The following is a 22,428-nucleotide window of genomic DNA, read 5'->3' on the forward strand; positions in this document are numbered from 1 at the left end:
TCGTCAGAAGATTAATAGACACAGGTCCCAACCAGAGCTACCCAACATCAGGATGAGAACATTCACATCTCTGTACAAGTTCCTGATACGCTCACATTTACAAGTGCAAAGCACAAGGGATATGTTTTCAAATTGCGTTTTAATTAAACTTCAAAACATCTTCCAGAGAATTTCCTAACGTTTCCCTCCAAACTGGAAGACATTTACAAATGACAAAATGTGTCACCCCTGCAAACATGGATTGTTTTAATGGTGACCCTTACTCCTTGCCAAGTCTACTTTGCTTTGGGGCCTGAAAAGCAAAATCACCCATCCATCTTCCACTTGAGCTCACTGGCTTGTCACTGAAGAACTGCTGGCAGATAACTCTGTTGAGCTGCTCCGTGTCCTACAAAATGAAAGCAAAACAATTACAAACTGCGCCATGTTGGATTTAGTAATTCTATATGCACATTACTGTTTCTTTCACTCATCATGAGTTTTAGTAGAACGCTTGAGTCAATGTAGAATACAAACAATACATTGAAGTGTTGTGTCATGGCTATCTATAGGTGAAAGAAACTAGAAAACAGGCATGTTGTCTTAAGGAGAATTTTTTTCTCTTCGGATGACAGAGTGAGAGATTCTTAATTCCTCAAGAACTAGAAATTTTATTCCATAACAACATTTTATGACATTATAACAACTAGTACGTCATAAAGAATAAGTTAGCCTAACACATTGCCTAATATAATAGAGCTAATACTTGTTTTCTACTAGCTTATTATGCCCAGGTTGCACTAACCTAATTAATCTTTCCAAGCATCTCATGAGGTAGAGGTTTGTTGTCTCCATTTCACAGGTGATGCACTTTTGCCTGAGATGGATTAGACAACCTGCCCAAGAACATGCAGAGGTCACAGGGCAGAGAAGGGACTCAAAGCCAGGGGCATCTGACTCCTGAGTCTGGACTCTGTGCGCCATTGCTACAGCGTTGCAGTAAAGCTTGGTCAGAACAAGCGTCTTTGAGACAAAACTATTTTGGTCTTGATTTCAGTGAGTTCAATGAGATCATAGGTTTGAGATGATCCTATTTTCCTCCACTCTCTACTATCTGGGAGGGCACCCCTTACCAGCCTCTCTCCTCCTTTCCTCCCTGGCATCTTCTAAGGCTGACTACCGCCTTCTATTTCACAAAGATCATAAAGTGCACTCTCTCTCTCTCTCTCTCTCTCTCTCACACACACACACACACACACACACACACACACACACACACACACACACACACGCAAGAAGCCCAGGTGTTTGCACAGTCCCATGAATGAGCAGCTGTTGCTTTAAAAGGAAGGTGGCAGAGGAGGCCAGGGAGCAGTGGCTGGCAGGCGGTGTGTAAACTATACAGAGAGCCACTTTCTGTAAGAACGTTAAAACATATTTAAAATGGGACCACCTCAGAGATGAAATCTTCCCCCTCCTGTTACCTCTCAACCTGCTCCAAAACTCCAATATTCAGTTTTTCCAAGTGTCCCTCCCCCTCCCCCTTCCCTGGAGTTTGATGATTTTCTGTGTGAACACTTGGCACATTGCAGAGCAGCTGCATTTAGGAGTCACAAACGATCGCCCAATCGCCGCAGTTAATTCTTTCCCCAGCTAACAGATGCACGTGCCCAGCCTGCGTGCCCGGCAGTCCACTGCCCACACAGGGAGACAATGAGTGAGCCAGCATCCTTTCTTTCCAAAGGGTTTTCCTCTCTGGGTTGGCTTTTGGCTACTTATTTATTCCTTTTTAAATTACCTGGAAAAGAGGAAAGAAAAAGTTTCCATTGAGATCACCTTGGTTTAGGGAAGAATGCCGTTGATCGCTGGAGGGCGCTGTGAAGGAAGAGAGCCAGGCGTGATTTGGGTTTCAGCTTCTTTCTATTGGAAATCAGCCTGGGGATGAAGGTGAAGATCACACACCAGCTCCTGGAGTTGCTTGCTGGCTTGACTTGGGTTCGAACACCCCTGCCTCTTGAAATCTCCCCACATTTCCCTCCGAGTGTCTGAAATTCCCTACCTTTTTTAATCAAATTTATCTTTCTACTTTTATAGCTCTCGATCTAATTGTGAAGAATCCTGCCCTAATCGGAGCTGTCTTTCTATTTTACACTAAGTGAATCTTCTAAAGCGATACAACTAAATACATATTTTATTCCCAGAGGGACACACAAGTCTTAGGGTAATGGCTACACATACTTTATTAATTCACCGGTTAGGGGGAAAAAAACCATATTTTTACTTTTTACTGTGCTGGACTATTAGACCGTGTCCCTCCAATTGGCTATAGCTCTCATGACAGACCTCCTCGTCCCACATTTTCCAAGAATCACATAGATTCATATGCCTGAGTGACGACAATGACAGCTACTCTGTGAACCTAAAGGCAGAGTCAATTCTGTCCTTTCCTGCAGATAACTAGTTTTCTGGTTGATTCTGTCCTGATATCACCTGCTCCTATGGTGTCACGATCAAGAGGCAATTAACTTGAAAAGTCAATGTCAAAACAGACTGTGTGAAACTGATTTCATTGTTGGGCCTGCTGCTCATAAACTACTTGGCCTTTCTGGATGCCATGCAGAATCTGCAATTGCTTATTTTATCTTTTCTTATACCAAATATGTTTTTAGCTATTATTTCCTATTGAGTTCATGCTTTCTTTGAGGGTTGGCCTAGCAGCAGCCTATTGCCTAGTAAATACATATTTGTTAGTTGGGAGTGACTGGGTCCCCTGGAAACATCTTCTTCATCAGGGTTGGAAGTTGCACTTCCTTGTTTTCAACACAAACTGTAGCTTAATACAAATCCTGGACAGTTTCAATCATCTTTTACTGTAGTTATAATGGTGACAATAATAATAATCCCTTACGACTGTTTAGCGTTTCTGTAGTCAACCACCACAGAAATAACATCTACAGAGAACCAAATCAACCTTGAGTAATCTATAATAAAAATTCAAAGTTCGAGTGTTTTAAGTACATGCAATGTATTTTATAGTAATAAAATGATAGGGCTTTTCTGATAGGTGAGAAGTAAGAGCTCGAGAATGGTTCTAGGGTGCTTTTCTATTGTTCCAGAAGAAGTCCACTCAGCAGATGCCCTCCTCAACATTCATTCCACACACTTAATAAACATTTCTCATGAGTTAGGCCCAGAGGACATAGAGACAACTGAGGCACAGTCCCTGTTTCAAGGACCCAATAGATTACCTACTGCATTGAACTCTGCTGAGCTTTCTGCTGGTACCACCTGGAATTAGGAGGAGAAATATTTCTGCTTCAAATACTGCATCCCTTGTTTAGTGAACACATGTTGTTTGTCTTCCCAGGGAAGGGAAAATATTTGTGCTTCCAGTTGAAAACTATGCAACTAGATTCTAGGCAAAACTTCTCTGGGTTATCAGATTCCAATTCTGTGGAAGTTGTTTTATAATTCTCTGAATTGTAAGTGACTGGTAGCAAGACAAAATAATTCTTGCCTATAATTTTGTCCTGTAGAGGTTCAATTAACTTCTTCCCAACACCTCCAGCCTTGGAAAAAATAGTTTTGCCTCCATTGGCACATTCATTTCAATCTTTTTTGAATGTGTTATAATCTGTCTTGCCCTCTCATTGATTAGTGTATAGAATAAATCTGTAGCACATGTTCATTTACATATCTACCCCAGACTTTTTTTTTCTTTTTTTAAAATTATCTTGTAACAACAGTAGCTTCCACTTGAGTGATCCACCCTTTCTCCATTCCATGTGTTTTGGAGAACTGGAGGGTTAACACAACCTTCTAGTCCTCGGAGTGAGCAAATGACCCAAACTTTGTCAAACAGAGAACTCCATTATCCCTGATTGGCTTAGGGATGGGCACATGATCAAAAATAGCCAATCAGAGTTCTCTTGAACTTTTCTGCCATGCATTATGGGAATTATGTTCTTACTTCTTTTGCATTCTTGGGTTGTAAGAAAAATGTCTACATTTTTTTTTGTGTTCGTCTTCCCCAGGTGCATAAAAGAAGCTGTCCAGTACAGGAGGGAAAGAATCCAACTTACAAAGAAAATCAGAGACAAGAAATGAAAAAAGACAACCCATTCAACCTAACAACCTAGTTTTGTTAGGTTCGGTCACATAGATCTAAAGGGTTCTGAAAAACAAGCCTGACTTCTAACTTTCCTGATTTTCCCCTCTCTTCCAACAGCCTTATATCTACTGCAGAGAATGTCTTTGAGCAGCTAAGCTACAACAACAGATCATTTTAAGACCACAGAGGTAACTGAGATAAAGAAGGAATAACACACTACTCACTTATATTAAGACAGGCTTAAAGCAGTAGGCAGTCTTTTCTAGGGTTTCTTGTTACCACACACTTTCCAAAGCTGCAATAACTTCCTCTGGTACCAGAGCCCTGAGTTCATAGTTCTTTGTTTTTTTTCTCATCCCAGACCACCTACATGTTCAAGCACTCTCCACCTCTTTTCCCCAACCCAACAATATGGGGTACCTGTAGTAGTCTGGGTTCTCCAGAGGAACAGAACCAATAGGAGAGAGGGGGAGAAAGAGAGAGAGGGAGAGAGAGATTGATTTACTACTGTAAGAAACAGGCTCATGTAATTATGGAGGTTAATTTCAAGATCTGCAGTCAGTTGTCTAGGGACCCAAGAGAACTGATGGTATAGTTCCAGTTTAAGATCAAAGACCTAAGAACCAGGAGAGCCAATGGTGTAAGTTCTGGTCCAAGTCCAAAGGAAGGAGAAGACCAATATCCCAGGTTGAAAACAGGCAGAGAAAAAGAATTCTTATCAGCCTTTTATTCTATTCAGTCCTTCAACAGGTTGGATAAGGCCCACCCACACAGGAAGAGCAATCTGCTTTACCCAGTCTACTGACTCAAATGTTAATCTCATCCAGAAACACTCTCACAGTCACACTCAGAAATCATGTTGAACAGTATATGGACACCTCAGAGCCCAGTTGCATCGACACAGACAAGTATCCACCACAGTGGCCCACTCTCCTGCTAGAGCACACTGCAGAACAGAATCAAGACCAAGAAAATGAGCCAACAAGGAGTACCTCTTAAAATCAATAAATATTTAAAATATTTTTATAGAGGAGAAGCCATATGCTATGTGAGGGAAGAGCAGAGAGGGGAAAACTCTTGAGGTAGCCAGCAATTAGCCTCTCTTCTATTGCCCGTCAACAGTTCCCCTATAACACCAGATTTGCAATTCCCAGTTTAGCAAAAGGAAAGCTTTGAAGATAACCAGCCTCAGCCTCCTTAGAATGCAATTTAGTGATTCATTGTTGTTATTTAAGCATGCCCCTTGGGTGTCTCACTGACCCCACTCTAAGATGCTAATCAAAATAGTCCTTCAATCACAATCATAGTCCCCCAAGTTTTGGAAACACAACTTGCTCCATTCTGTACACATTCAGTGATGTTTTAACACCCTGCACAGATATCCACCCCTTCAGCCTAGCTCTGGCTCTCTGTATTTTCCCTACAGACATTCTTTTTACACTGTATTTTAATTGCTCAGCTACTTCTCTATATCCTGGTAGACTGTAAATTCCATGATGACTGATAGTGTTCCATCACTAGTGCATGGCATAGCTTGGCCAATGTTAGGTATTCAGTAAGAATTTGTTGAACAGGTATGAATACGTTACCTCTACATGAGGATCTTATCTACCTTACCTGTTTTATTGTATATTTGTCAGAGCAGTGCCTGAAACACAGAAATATATGTGTGTGTATTATAGTTTATTATATTATTATTACTATTATTATTCCCCTTGACTTTCTCCCAGGAAGTCTGTGACAAACCGCCCTCCTGATTATGGGCGCTTACCTTATGACTTGGGCTCTGTAAACTGAGTTGCCCACCCACATCAGCATAATCATTTATTTACTCACAATTCAACAAATATGGTTTACTTGCTTTCAAATAGAGTGTATAATAAATATTTGCTGGTCCATAAATTATGCTCATAGGGCTACAGTTTCTAAGGTCATTTCTTTTCTCTTTATCGTTTTGACCATATCCTCTAGTGAATTGCAGCCTTACCTTGATTTCCTATCACCCTTTAAGTCAAACACAAATTTCTGAGTGTTTCTTTCAAAGGCTTCTACTGGCTTGACCCACCCTCTGACTGTTTTCATCTCCTGCTCTAACCTTGTCTTCACCTTCCAGACTAACTAAATTTATTGTCATGTGGTTCCTTCCACTGGTTCTTCCTCTCCTGGCTGTGAGCCTTGGTTCAATTTTTTCCATATCTATGGAACAACAGCCAAACCACAAGTTTCTCCTCTTTAAATCACAGCTCAAGGACCAACTGCTCCAAGGAGATTTTTCCCACCCATCTTCCAATCCATCAGCTCATCACTGACCCTGACTTCCACCACAGCATAACCTTGAAATGACTGAATTTATAAGTATGGTGTGGCTGTAGTCCAACTTCTGGCTTACGTCAATACTAATGGTTTAATCTCAGTATTAATCAATGTTAAATTTGGAAAGAACCAAAAGAAATGTTCAATAGTCATTAAATCAACATTGTAAAATTTAGCATTTTGTGGTGAAGACAGTTAGGTATATTTCATTTGAGTTTAATGAATCTATTCCCTGCCTTGTTCCATGGGATTTGAGATTACAACAACACATGGCAAACAATGACAGTTAAAATTAAACATCAAGATTGAGGAAAATGTGGATAGAATAAAATAGCAAGATGACAGAGAAAACTGGAACATAAATAATCAGGCCATAGAGTCCTCCATGGTTGGTAAAGCTGAATTGCCCATTTAGCTCTGATTTTGGCACTCAGATTATTCATCAAGCCCTCTTTTTTTTACTTAATATTTAAAATTAATCCATCCTCTGAATGACATGAAAATGATCAGGTTACTAGTACTTTTTGGAGTTGATGCTATAGTGTTTTCAAAAAAGTTTCATGTGAAACATAGTCCCAAAAGACCTGGCATAAAAAGGGGGTGGGGGGCGTCTGTGTTCAATTCGGGAAGCTTTGAGTAATCCCACAGAAAATAACCTTATTTTATTTTGTAAAAACCCAGTATTTCCCAAACGAATTGGAACCCGATCTCCCAACTTTCTCCCCACATCACACCCCACAGAAGTAGCTTGCAAGTGGCTCCCCTGGGAAAAGGTGGTATAACAATAACAAAGGAATCAGGACCAAAACACCTTGAGATGCTTCAATTGTATGTGTAATGTTTTAGTCACTAAGCTGGGTGGGGGATGTACAGGTATTCACAGTACAATTCTATATACTTCCTGATGTGCTTGATATATTTCCTAGTTACAAAAACAAAAATAAAAAATTATCCCCCTGATGGAAATCTAGCTTCCAGCAGCTTCTCCAAAACAATGAGCAGTGAAAGGGTGCTGACTTTAACTGTGGAATGGCCTCTACTTCACAGCTCGATTATTATTTGGAACAATGATAATTATAACAGTAACAATAACAGCAGCAGATCCTTACAGAGTACTTACTGTGTGTCGATCACTCTTTTCAGGGCCCTACTCCTATCAATTCGTCTAATCAACCCTCTGCATCAGCACTATTATTATTCACATCTTACACATGAGGAAATGGAAGCATAAAGAGATTAAGTAACTTGCTGGAGGGGAGAGGCAGAGCTGGGATGCCGATCACAGCAGCCTGACTCCTGAATCTGTGTTTTACCGGTACCCTGCACTGCATAAGCCCCATTTTACGCAGTGTGGTCAAGGAAGATCTCCCCAGTATGGAGACATTTGAGCAAAGCCCTGAAGGAACTAAGAGAGAGAGGCATGAAGGTTTCTGGAAGAATAGCACCCCAGGCAGAAGGAACATCAAACCATTGCCTATGAGGCAGGTGTGCTTGGCCAGTTTGAAGAACTCTATAACATATATGACCCCACACAATCAAAGCCCTGTGCATCTCCCCAGACTCCACTTTATGTTCATTTATCCATTATTTTTAGTTCCTTCAGCATGGCTTTCATTCTCTCACCTCTAGAATTCTTCTTCTCTAGAATTACTACTTCCCTCCCTCTCCCCAAGCCCCTACCTTTATCAGACTAACTTTTTTGGGTCTTGCCTTATGTTGCCTCTTCTATTACTTCTTTGGCTCCCTCATAATTAGAGTATTTCCCATATATCCCATTTCTCTGTCTTTCCTCCCAATAGCTAACATTTATTAGGTACTCCCCATGGGCCATGATTATGCTAAGATCTTGGCTGGAATCATATCATGTAAATCTCATAACAACCCAAATGCAATGGGTTTTGTTCATGCCTCCATTTTATGGACAAGGAACTGAGGCTTAGAAAGAGCAAGCAACTCACCCAAGGTTACACTGCAAGAACAGGATCCAGATGATGCCAAAACCCTTGCCTCTAAGCCTTCTGCTATATTGCTGATCTAGCACTTATCACACTGTGCTATAATTGCAAGTTCCCATATCTGTCACCCACCAAGTTCCTTGAGGCAAGGACTATGTCATGTTCCTTAATGTTTGGAGTGGTTTCTGCTACATAATAAGCTAAATAAGCATGTGTCAACTTGATGAGTAGAACATAGCCGCTCTCTCCATAAGCAGGGCATCCCTGACTTCAGGAGCACCAAAGCCAGGTCAGAACACTTGGATGAGAGAATTCTGATGTTTAGCAGAGTCATCATCTGGGTACTGTTTCTTCAGCCAAACCACACCATGCATATTTCAATTTCTGCATTTCTGCCCACTCCATCTCCCCTGCTTGGGTACCTTGACCTCCCATCTCTATTTTTCAATGTCCAGCAGAGACATCTTCTTTTCTGTCCATCAAGCCCATTCTGACCAGCCTGACTCTTGGTCACAGTCTCACCCAGTTCCTGACAGTCCATAACAGTCTCTCCAACAATCCAGAACTTCACCAACATATTACCTTACAGAACATTCCATAGATGACTTCCTCACTCTACCTCTGACTCTGAGTGAACATGACTATACTACCCAAAGCAATATACAGATTCAATGCAATCCCTATCAAACTACCAATGGAATTTTCCACAGAACTAGAACAAAAAAATTTACAATTTGTATGGAAACACAAAAGACCCTGAATAGCCAAAGCAATCTTGAGAAAGAAAAACGAAGCTGGAGGAACCAGTCTCCCTGACTTTAGGCTATACTACAAAGCTACATTAATCAAGACAGTATGGTACTAGCACAAAAACAGAAATATAGATCAATGGAACAGGATAGAAAGCCCAGAGATAAACCCATGCACATATGGTCACCTTATCTTTGATAAAGGAGGCAAGAGTATACAATGGAGAAAAGACAGCCTCTTCAGTAAGCGGTGCTGGGAAAACTGGACAGCTACATGTAAAAGAATGAAGTTAGGGGCTTCCCTGGTGGCGCAGTGGTTGAGAGTCTGCCTGCCGACGCAGGGGACACGGGTTCGTGCCCCGGTCCGGGAAGATCCCACATGCTGCGGAGCGGCTGGGCCCGTGAGCCATGGCCGCTGGGCCTGCGCATCCGGAGCCTGTGCTCCGCAATGGGAGAGGCCACAACAGTGAGAGGCCTGCGTATCGCAAAAAAAAAAAAAAAAAAAAAGAATGAAGTTAGAACACTCCTTAATACCATATGCAAAGTAAACTCAAAATGGATTAAAGACCTAAATGTAAGGCCAGACACTATAAAACTCTTAGAGGAAAACATGGGCAGAACACTCCATGACATAAATCACAGCAAGATCCTTTTTGACCCACCTCCCAGAGAAATGGAAATAAAAACAAAAATAAACAAATGGGACCTAATGAACCTTAAAAGCTTTTGCACAGCAAAGGAAACCATAATCAAGATGAAAAGACAACCCTCAGAACAGGAGAAAATATTTGCCAACAAAGCAACTGACAAAGGATTAATCTCCAAAATGTACAAGCAGCTCATGCAGCTCAATATGAAAAAAAACAAACAACCCAATCCAAAAATGGCCAGAAGACCTAAATAGACATTTCTCCAAAGAAGAAATACAGATTGCCAACAAACACATGAAAGGATGTTCAACATCACTAATCATTAGAGAATTGCAAATCAAAACTACAATGAGGTATCACCTCACACCAGTCAGAATGGCTATCATCAAAAAATCTACAAACAGTAAATGCTGGAGAGGGTGTGGAGAAAAGGGAACCCTCTTGCACTGTTGGTGGGAATGTAAATCGATACAGCCACTATGGAGAACAGTATGGAGGTTCCTTAAAAAACTAAAAATAGAACTACCATACGATCCTGCAATCCCACTACTGGGCATATACCCTGAGAAAACCATAATTCAAAAAGAGGTAATTCATAATACCACAATGTTCATTGCAGCACTATGTACAATAGCCAGGACATGGAAGCAACCTAAGTGTCCATCGACAGATGAATGGATAAAGAAGATGTGGCACATATATACAATGCAAATTACTCCACCATAAAAAGAAATGAAATTGAGTTATTTGTAGTGAGGTGGTTGGACATAAAGTCTGTCATACAGAGTGAAGTAAGTCAAAAAGAGAAAAACAAATACCGTATGATATCACATATATATGGAATTCAAAAAAAAAAATGTGGTTCTGAAGAACCTAGGAGCAGAACAGGAATAAAGACGCAGATGTAGAGAAGGGATGTGAGGACACGGGGAGGGTGAAAGGTAAGCTGGGACAAAGTGAGAGAGTGGCATAGACATATATACACTACCAAATATAATATAGATAGCTAGTGGGAAGCAGCCACATAGCACAGGGAGATCAGCTCTGTACTTTGTGACCACCTAGAGGGGTGTGATAGGGAGGGTGGGAGGGAAACACAAGAGGGAGGGGATATACGTATAGCTGGTTCACTTTGTTATACAGCAGAAACTAACACAACAATGTAAAGCAATTATACTCCAATAAAGATGTTTAAAAAAATTTTTAACCAAAAATGCTTAATTCACGTGTTATTAAAAAGGTACTTAACAAGCACTGATATACAAGAGGAGTTTTAAATATTTAGGAGTAGGAATAAATTTATGTAGTATTTGAATTTTTCTTATATCTTTTAAAGTAAAACTTTACAACATGTCTTACTCTGGGTCAAGTTCATTTTCTCATTTCGATTCTGAACCCTCTGTACAGGATCGATACCTAAGGAAGAACAGACCCTGATGTCCATATGTGATCATCATTTCTTCAAAAAAAGAACTCCTAAATAAAAGTTACTGGAGGCAGGTATCAATCATTCAACACGCACACACACACACACACACACACACACACACAAACACACACAAAGTTTTTTATAAAATCACACCACTGATCTGGTGGGAAATATTTGAGAAATGAAGCTTTGATAATTATAGACTTATTTCACTAGCATAGATTATCTTCATTTGTAATAATGGTAGCTAATATTATTTGAGCATTTCTTATGAACCAGGCACTATAAGTGCCTTGTATACATTATTTCATTTACTCCTTCAAAACCCTTATGAGTCAATAGGGTTTTTAATCCCATTTTTCAGATGAGTACCGTTGGAGTCATTTGTCCAAGGAATGTGTACCTAGAAAGGTCGTAGAATTGGAAGCAGGCAATCTGAGTCCAAAACCCCTCTCTGTTTTTCATAAAAATATGGATTCATTCATAAGTTGAGACATCATTTGGGAATTTACAAAGCAGAGATGTTCACTACATAGTATTTATAATTGATAAACAGGAAAAAGGAGAAAAATGCAGATGCATAAGGTAAGATTTTGAAATATTTTACATTAATTTGATATCTAACATTTCCCATTAATTACTAGTTTTTAAATTATGAGATAATATCCTTATTTTATACTGTATTTACTTAAAAGTTATGAAGTAACAAACACCACAGATTTTCTTATATTAAAATATTACATTTTTTGAATCTCAAAATATAACATTTTTGGTCCCTGAGAATTATCTGATCATCTACTTTAAGAAGTTTCTTATTGCAAAGTAACAAATCGGCAAAGAAAATATTAAATTTGCCAACTTAAAAATTTTAGCCATGATATCTATGTCTAAAACCATCACTCTTTTATAAAATCTCTAGTGTCTTTTCACCATTATTAAATTTTACATTAAAAAAAAACCCAAACCAGCATAATTATGCCATGTTAATGTAAAATTTCCAGAGTTTCAAAAGTTTTTTTTTGTTTGTTTTTTCCCAATTAAAACCACATAAAGGAGACCTGGAAGAAATTTAAAGAGGTCACAAGGTTCATTCCCTAACCGCTTGCGATCAAGACTAGTATCGAAGAGACATTTTAAGGTTATTTTCTAGAATAATTTTCACCCTATTCCTAGATTGTGCTATGATTATTTGACATGAAACAAAATGTTATTGGCATAATCTTGAATTCTGGTGACAGCCTGAGAGTTACCACTAGGTGGCAGCACAGGAGACACTCAGGCTCTGAACTGAACTTTACGCCAATTCATAACCAGAGGGGTAGGCTGGCCAGAGAAAGGTATAGAAGGAGATTAAACAAGCCTCTCCTTCTGTTATACATTTCAAAATTGTGGCTTTTCTCGTCAAGCCCTATTATGAGTTAGAGAAGATAAGAACGAGAATTTTCTTTCATTGGAAGAAAAATCACCTATTAGCTTATTTCCTTTCGTTTTTTTCCTTCATATGCATATTTTTGCATAGTTGTAGTGAACATACAATTTTATATTCATCTAGTCCATTTTCCACACTGTGGTGAGATCGATATTTTCAAAATGTAAACAGAATAAGTCTATATCCCTGCTTTAAAATTGTCAGTGGCTTTGTCTTTCTCCTTCCAAACAGCCCTGGATGGTCTCATACGGCCTTTACATCTCAGAGTCTCCCATCAGACTGCAGCACCAGCACAGTGAAAAGCACTCAGTTCATATTTATTATTCTCAAAATTTTTTTTTAACTGTAGTAAAAAAAAACCCCACCAAACGTAGCATAAACTTTACCATCTCAACAGTTTTAAGTGTACAGTTCAGTAAAGTATACTCACACTGTAGTGCCACATACAGTATTGGCCTTTTTGTGACTGGCTTTTTTCACTTACCACGATGTCCTCACATTTCATTCATGTTGTAGCATGTGACAGGATTTTCTTCCTTTTTAAAGCTGAATAATATTCTTTTGTGTGTGTGTATATTATATATATATATATAATATGTATGTAACATTTTCTTTATCCATTCATCCACTGATGAACATTTAGGTTGTTTCCATGTCTTGGCAATCGTGAATAATGCTGCAACAAATATGGGGGGACAAACATCTCTTCAAGACCTTGCTTCCTGTTCTTTGGGATATATAACCAGAAGTAGGATTGCTGGATCTTATGTGAGTTCTATTTTTAATTTTCTGAAGAACCTTCGTACTGTTTTCAATAGCAGATGTACCATTTTACGTTCCCACCAACAGTGCACAAAGGTTCCAATTTCTCCACATCCTCACCAGCACTTATCTCTTGTGTTTTTGATGATAGTCATTCTGGCAGATATAAACTCGTAGGTCATTGTGGTTTTTATTTGCATTTCCCTGATGATTAGCAATGTTGAACATCTTTTCACATGTTTGTTGGCCGTCTGTATATCATCTTTGGAGAAATGCCTATTCCAATCCTTGGCCCATTTTTTAATCAGGTTATTTGTCTTTCTGTTGTTGTTGCGTTTTAGAGGTTCTTGATGTATTCTGGAAATTAATCCTTTATCAGATACATGATTTTAAGTATTTTCTCCCATTCCATAGGTACTTTTTCATTGTTGATTATGTCCTTTGGTGAACAGAAGTATCAATTTTTAAAAAAAGAAAGCTACATAGTCTTCACATTTATCATTCTTTGTGGCAGCCACAACATCCTTTCACCCAGTGAGTGGTAGCATCATAACTGACTTAACCATTCCTCTATTTTGGGACATTATTTCCTGTTTTAGATAATGCCATGAAAGTAGGTGTGTGCTTATAATTTTTCCCCCTTTGTTCTTAGTGATTATTTCCCTAGAATTTATGTTGTCAGAAGTAAAATTAGTTGATAAATTAATATGAGTATATTATGATTCTTGATATTAGTTGCTAAATTTCTTTCTTATTAATTTACATGATCAACTATAATGTTATAATAGTTATTGTTATTATATGCCAAGCACTCAGCTGGATTCTTTGCACATATCGTTAGTCCTCATATCAATGCTACAAGGTGGGAGTTATCACCATTTTATGGTTAATAATATAGATTCAGAGATTGTATTATTTACCCAAGATCACACATAAGTGTGATCTTATAAGTGACAGAATTATCGTTTGATGTTAATTCTGCCTTACTCCAAAACCAGGAGTGATATTTTCATGACACTACATTGTCTATGTTTGAGAATATATCACTTTCACTTTTCCTTCACACCATCTTCAAAAATTTAAATGTTTGCTAATTGGATAAAGGGAGAAAGGGTAATTGCTATTGTTTTTTGAATTTTATTTTATTTATTTTTTATACAGCAGGTTCTTATTAGTTATCTATTTTATACATATTAGTGTATATATGACAATCCCAATCTCCCAATTCATCCCACCACCACCCCTCCCTCCTCTTTTCCCCCTTGGTGTCCATACGTTTGTTCTCTACATCTGTGTCTCTATTTCTGCCTTGCAAACCAGTTCATCTGTACCATTTTTCTAGATTCTACATACATGCATTAATATACGATATTTGTCTTTAAATTACACATCTTTGATTACACGCACGGATGAGTATTTTTCCACATTTTAATTATATTACCCCTTACTATTTCTTTCCTCCAAACTGAATGGATATTTCCTTTCTCTGCAGGCCGTAGCATATAATCTTTTTACAATAAACGTGATTACAGAACTTTTATCCTGCCTTGAACTGTGTGACTTTCTCTTTTGTGAGTTATTTGTTTGTATCCTCAGCCCTATTTTTATTTTTATATCTTATCAAACTACTTAATTTTTTCTGGAGTAAAGGTATTAACCTTTGTCAGTCATATCTTTGCAATATGTTCTTTGCTAATCTATTTCCCTTTCTATTAGTGTTTTTAAAATTTATATCATATAGTTCTTAATTTTTACGTATTTATTTTTAATGTGGTCATTTTATGTTGAGCATTTAATTTGTGGTTTCTTCTGTTGTTTCTAAACTTAGAAATTTATTTTATTTCCATGTATAAATACCTAATAAATATTTATTTCTACCTTCTTGTTTTGCTTTTTCTATGATTTTATTTTAATATTTAAATCTTTAATCCCTCTGAAATTTACTTTGAAGCAGTATACATGTAAATTTTGTACTTTTTCAAAATTGTAGATAGTCTCAATACTATTTATCGAAACTCCTTTCCTTATTGTTCTGTAATGACTCAATTATATGTTAGTCATTTATATAAACTAGTTAATTTTTAATAACAAGTTTATTGAGACATAATTCACACTAAAGTGCACAATTCAGTGGTTTTCGTGAATTCACAAAGTTGTGCAACTATGACCACCTAATTCTAGAACATTTTCATCAGCCCCGAAAGAGACCACCCACTTGTTAGCAGGACTGCTTGTCCTCCCCTCTCCCAGCCTTGGGTAGCCACTAATCTACTTTCTGTCTCTATGAATTTTCTTATTCTGGACATTTCATGTAAATAGAATCATATAATATGTGACCTTTTATGATTGGTTTATTTCACTTGTTTTCAATGTTCATTCATGTTGTCACATGTACCAATATTACATTCTATTTTATGGCCAAATAATGTTCTAATGTATGGATATACCACATTTTGTTTATCTATTTATTGGTTGATGAACATTTGGGTTACTTCCACTTTGGGGCTATTATGAATAATGTAACTATGAACATTCATGTGCAAATTTTGTGTGGACATATATATATATATATTTTTTCTCTTGGGTATATACCTAGGAGTGGAATGTCTGGGTCATATGGTAACTCAGTTTAACTCTTCAATGAACTGCAAAACTGTGTACCAAAGCAACAGCACAATTTTGCATTCCCACCACCAATCTGGAAGAGTTCCAATTTCTCCACATCCTCATCAACTTTTATTATGGTCTGTCATTTTTTTTTTTTCTTTTTTGTGGTACTCGGGCTTCTCACTGTTGTGGCCTCTCCCGTTGTGGAGCACAGGCTCCGGATGCGCAGGGTCAGCGGCCATGGCTCACGGGCCCAGCCGCTCTGCGGCATGTGGGATCTTCCCAGACCGGGGCACGAACCCGTGTCCCCTGCATCGGCAGGCGGACTCCCAACCGCTGCGCCACCACAGAAGCCCCCTGTCATTTTTATTATACTCATGTAAGTGGGTGTGAAGTGGCATTTCATTGTGCTTTTGATTTGTACTTCTGCAATGACTAATGATGGTGACCATCTTTTAATGTGTTTATTGGCCATTTGTATATCTTCTTTGGAGAAATGTCTATGCAAATCCTCTACTTATTTTTCAGTTGGGTTATTTGTCTTTTTGTATTTGAGTCAGAAGATTTACTTACATATTCTGTCTACAAGTCCTTATTAGGTAAATGACTTGCCAGTTTTTCCTCCCAGGTTATAGGTTGTCTTTTCACCTTCTTGATAGTGTCTTCTGAAGCACAAAAGTTTTTTTTGTTCTAATGAAAACAAATTTACCTATTTTTTTTCTTTAATTGCTTGTGCTTTCGGTGTCATTTCTAAAAAACTATTGCCTAATCCAAGGTGACAAAGATCATTCCTATGTTTTCTTCTAAGAGTTCTATAGTTTTAGTCCTTTCATTCGGGTCTAAGTTCTATTTTGAGTTAATTTTTATATAGAGTGTGAGGTACCAGTCCTACTTCCTTCTTTTGCATGTTGATATCCAGTTGCCTCAGAACCATTGGCTATTGAACTGTGTTTGACTAATTTCTGGGCCATTTATTTGTTCCAGTGATTTGCATGTTCTTGAAGGTCCACAATGTCTTAATTATGTTTGTTTTAAAATCTGTTTAACACTTGGAAGGGCTAGTCTTCCCTTATTAACCACCTCCATCACCTGTACTCCCCCTCCAACATACACACTCAGAATATTCCTTTTGATTCTCACCACCCACTTATCATCCTAGATCAGTAGTTTGCAAAGTTGCTTCTCCAGAGAACAAATTCAAAGTTTGTGGCTCACAGCTTGTATATCTACCTCGGGATGGTTTCTTTCTTCCTTGAATTGCTGTTGTAAATGGTTTGTTTCTTTTGCTCAATCCATTGTTCTCCTTGAATAAAATTGCTATTACCTCCATTTAAAGAAGTAAATAAAACTTAAAAACAGATAATATAGCATAAAGGAATTAAATTTTGTGACTTGCCATAGTTCACCTGACTAGTAGTGGCAAAGACATTTGAATACCTCAATTTCTATGAAGTTTATTTCTGAGAAACTTTTCATTTAAATCTTAACATTTTTGACCTAGCAATCTGGATTTTTAAGAAAAATGGAAACTTGTGTTAATCAATCTAACTGTACTTTTTCTCCATACTAGCTTATTGTTGTATATCGCCCCATAGATTTGAACTTTGATACTCTTTGATCTGTCAAAGCAACTGTGACTTACAAAAAACCATGAGCTGTTGACTGTGTCCAGGTGTTGTTTTAGTTTTAACTTAGAAGAAGCATTACCAAAGAGTGGATGACCCAAGGTGGTGAGAAGACATACGCTGTTTAGGATAAGTAATATTTTTATTGTTCTCTTAATACATACTACAGTTAGCAAAGACCAGCAAAATCTTCAGGGTGAGGGAATACACCAAAGACAAAATGAAAAAAACATTGTAGTAGACATGTATTTACCCCTCTCTCAAAAAATAAATGTGACGACAACAACGTTTTAGAGAATAATGTTGCATCTTTTTCTAACGCTAGGACTAAATAAGCCAAAAAAAGTGTGATGTAAATGTATGACATTTGCCAATGATTGGGCAATGCAACCTGTTGACTTTCAAATATGTAGATCATTCTCCTAGTGCCAAAAAGACTACCTACATACAGTCTAGATCATTAATGTATAGTAGAAATAAAATATGAGACACATATAGAAATCTTTTAATTTAATTTCAACAGTAAGTAGAAACAGACAAAATTAATTTTAATGTATATTATTTAACCCAATAGATCTCAAATATTATCATTTCAACACATAATCATTATAAAAATTATTAGCGAGATAGTTACCATTCATTTTTCCTACTAAATCTTTGAAATCTAGGGTACATTTCACACTGACAGCTTATCTCAAAGCAAACTAGCCATGTGTCCAGTGCTCTGTAGCCACACGGTTGCTGTGACTGCCATTCTGGACAGCACAGATCTAGATAGAAGGAATCTCTCCAAACCAGAGAGCCACCAGTAGAAAGGGAGGCATGGGAAGGAAAGGAGAAAAGATGAAAACTGATGAGAGGAAGAAAAATACATATAAAGGAGGTGAAAGGAATGAGAAAATAAGAAAAAGATAAATGAAAGACAAGAAAGGGGGTCAACTTAGAGGGGTGGGAAAGGGAGGATGGGAGGGAGACACAAGAGGGAGGGGATATGGGGATATATGTATATGTATAGCTGATTCACTTTGTTATACAGCAGAAACTAACACACCATTGTAAAGCAATTAAACTCCAATAGAGATGTTAAAAAAAAAAAAAAGAAAGGGGGTCAACATTTTCTGAACACTTGCAGTGTACCCACCGTTGAGTATTATGGGAAGTGCTCAAGTGCTCAGAAGCTACTTGGCAACAATCTTTAGCATCCTCTGTGTCCTTAAGTAAGAACATCACATATGAAGTGAAGTATTATTACTGGTGGTGACTCAGTAAATTAGAAAATTACTTTAACACTCAGTCGTGGGAAGATGTTATTCTGGTTCACACGCTGATAGTATGGAGATGAATCTGCCTCTGGCATGGAAAGTACACCACTGAGAGGGCTGCATTTGAGAGAAACTGTTTCTCACACTTCTTTTTCTCCTTCCCAAGACCAAGACACAATACAAGACATCTCCTCAGATTGAATTCAGACTAATGAAATTGCTATGCAATGCGAAAAACAGTGAAGATGATGGAGAAGAAAGAAAAAAGGACTCTATCTATAATTTTAGGGAGTAAGGGGATTCTTGGGCCCACCCTGAATTTGTAGGTAAGAAACAGATGAAAATTGGGCGTATATCAATACACAGAACTGTCATACAAACTACCTGTTTTAAGCATTGTGTAATGGTGCACTTTCTTCCCCTATTTGAGCTGGGGAGACAGGCCAGGCTTCTGCTTTAGATCTGGATCTATGGGACTTTGGTTGATCTTGGGAGTAGGCAGAACTGACCTTCAGCTGCAAGGCACAAAGAATATGGTAACTGAAGAGTTTTCTCTAAGTGAAGATGGTCCAGAAAGCAAGAGAAAATCCAAAGCATCAACACCAAGTTGGAGAGTAAGACAAGAATCTAAAACAGAGGTTGGCCAAAGTACTATGCAGGTGAGAAGGAACAGACTCATACGGTGGAGTCTGGAGGCCGTTGTACACATGTGGAGAGACCTGTGGCTGAGCCTATGAGGGGAAAGACCTTGTAAAGGATATAATACCATGTCTCCATGACCATGTGAATTACTGGCAAAAATATTAAGTATTATATAAATAGATTTTATATATTCACCAAATAACTTAATAATAGTCCCAATACATCTGCCAGACATATATACTTTAAACGCCCCACACAGATGAGTTGCAGTGAGTGGAACAGACCAAAACTTTCCATCCTAATTTAATTCAGGCCTGGCATCTGGGTAGGGTCTATATGTAGGATTAGCGCATTATAAATCCATGTTGTTTTTGCTTGTTCCCTCAACTGGAGCTGTGCTCTTTATACCCCCCGCCAGCTTTGAAATGTGGAGGCCCTTTCCTTTCTCAGACCACCCCAATTCCAATGGAACAAGATGGAGCACTCCAACCCAATGGAACCAATTGCTTTTAAAAAATACTTGAGACACTATTCATAATAAATATGGAGGATTTTCTTTGGGGCACTCTATTCCTTTCTTTCAGAGTTATTTATATTTGCTCTTTTTACTTTTGTAAACTTTTCTAACTCACCTCTTTGTTTTCTACTTATTTAATCAAGTTTGAAATTTTTTCATGGAAGTCTTCAGATACTTGCTGCCTTTCTTCTTGGGGAGTAGCAAGGAACCCTGTCACTCTGGTTGCCACAGACCACCGACGGCCTGTAGTTGTCTTGTGTTGCTCTTAGGAAGGGTGAAGGCTTTAGAAACCAGCCCTCTAATAAAATTCAAGTTCTCTGCCATGCCTGAAACCTGCTTTGAGGATGCCCAAGAAATGCTATAACTTAGACCTGCACAAGACTTGGTGCAGACTACCTGAAGGAAAAGACTGGCTCTGCTCCCAAGCCATCATGAAACCAACACGTGTTTCCAAACACAGAAGAGTGAGAAAAAATAGTAATGTTCTGTGTGTTCTTAGAGTTTACTTTTTTTTTGGTTGTTGTTTTTAAATGTTACCATTTGGTTTCTTTAATTACCTGATGGGAATGAAGGACTAGAGGTGGGGAGTGGGGTGGAGGGAAGAAAATGAAGAAGAGTCATGCAAAGCCAGGAAAGAAGCTGAAGAGAACATCTAAGGCACGGCAGAATGGTGAAGGATTGAAAACATGGAATGAAGTCATGATTTCAAATCCTGGCTTTCACATTCTCCTGCTGGGTGACTTGGACAAGCTACTCAATTCTTTAGACTTGTTCCCTCAATTGTAAAGTGGGACTAATAATCAAATCTAGCTCATGAGATTGTTGGGTGAACTAATTTAAATAATGTGTGTTATGCAATTAGCAAATGTCTGGTATATAGCGATCACTAAATGGTACAAATTATTGTCACAATTAGTAGTAGTGCTGCAGATGGAATTAAACAGAATGAAATAAAATCAATGCTTACTTCATTCTATTCATTCCATTTCTACAGTTTTGCATGTTGATTTTCTCTCTTTGGTGTCCAGGGAGAGATGTGGCAGTGGAAATTGGATGGGTAGAAAATACTTTCAGAGAGCAAACTTACAAAGTCATGCAACAAGTACCATGGAGCCACACCACAACTTCCAGGAATAGAACTTAGAAAAAAATAATAATTATTATTATAAGAACATATCTCTTGGCAATCACCCCTCTAAGATTTTGAACCAGGACTTTCATCTTCCTTTTTATAAAATAGAAGTAATAATAATTTACAGACCTGTTTTCCATTTGCCAAATCTCCATCCCTGACACTATCATCTCTCCCATCTTCAAGCTTATCGCTCTCAACAGCTGGGACTGGTTAGGGCCCAGGGTGACTATTCTGGAGGTAGATGAACTTCCATTAACCCTGACCTTGGCTACCTCTACCTTGTGGTAAACTATCTGAACAAAACTGAACTAGGTAAGGATGGGAGGCAAGAAGGCTAAAAAAGAATCTTGATCCTCTTCCAGAAACTCTGCTTTTTCAAGCAAGAGCAAATCTGAATACAATTTATTCAGATATTAACAATTGAAGCAATGGTTTTCTGATCTTTGAGGAAGGGGTTGTATTGTTCCAGCTAAAGAAAAGTAGTCTACCGCCTCCCACTCCGTGAGTCTGAGAGCGGTGAGCCTAGCTGGGTGTGAATGTCCTGTCCAAACTGACGGAAGCAGTTAATATCTTTTGCTTCGGTTACTTGGCAAAGTCCCAGCTCTTTTTTTAAGGTGTTCTTTTTCTGGCAGCACCAGTTATGTGTTGGAAAACCTAAATGAATAGAGATAAAGCTAGATGAGGCCAACTGTCAGGGAAGAGGCAGGCCAATCATCCACAAATGTGCTCAATTAAATTTTTAATTCACACATCTACACACAAATATATATAGTATGTGACCCACCAGAAGGTGCTCTTATGAACTTCTACCACATGTGAGAGTAACATAGTAACTATCTTTACATAACAAAGTAAATGTTTCTGTATATCATAATATGCACAGAATATGTATATGTGTGTATGTATATGTATATTTCACATATTACAGCAAATTCTGAAATATATTTAGAATGTACCTAGAATGTAAGTTTCATGAAGCAAGTGTTTGTCCATTTCTTCATAGAAGATACTCAACAGATCTTGTAGAATGAGAGAATGCATATGTAATAAATTATTTCATTTGATCCTCTGGGCAACTCTATGAGTTAGGAATGAAAAGGAATATTACTGTCAGCATGTTGTAGTTGGAGGATTCCTAGTGGCTTGGCCAAGGTCACCAGCTAGAGAGCAGCAAGTCAGATTGAAGCCAGGTTTAATGGCTTCTCCTCCCAAGCTTTACAGTGAATAGATCCAACTTCTGCTATGTGAGAAAACAAAAGTTGT

The sequence above is a fragment of the Phocoena phocoena genome, chromosome 11, assembly GCF_963924675.1.
Source record: "Phocoena phocoena chromosome 11, mPhoPho1.1, whole genome shotgun sequence".
Classification (NCBI taxonomy): Eukaryota; Metazoa; Chordata; class Mammalia; order Artiodactyla; family Phocoenidae; genus Phocoena; species Phocoena phocoena.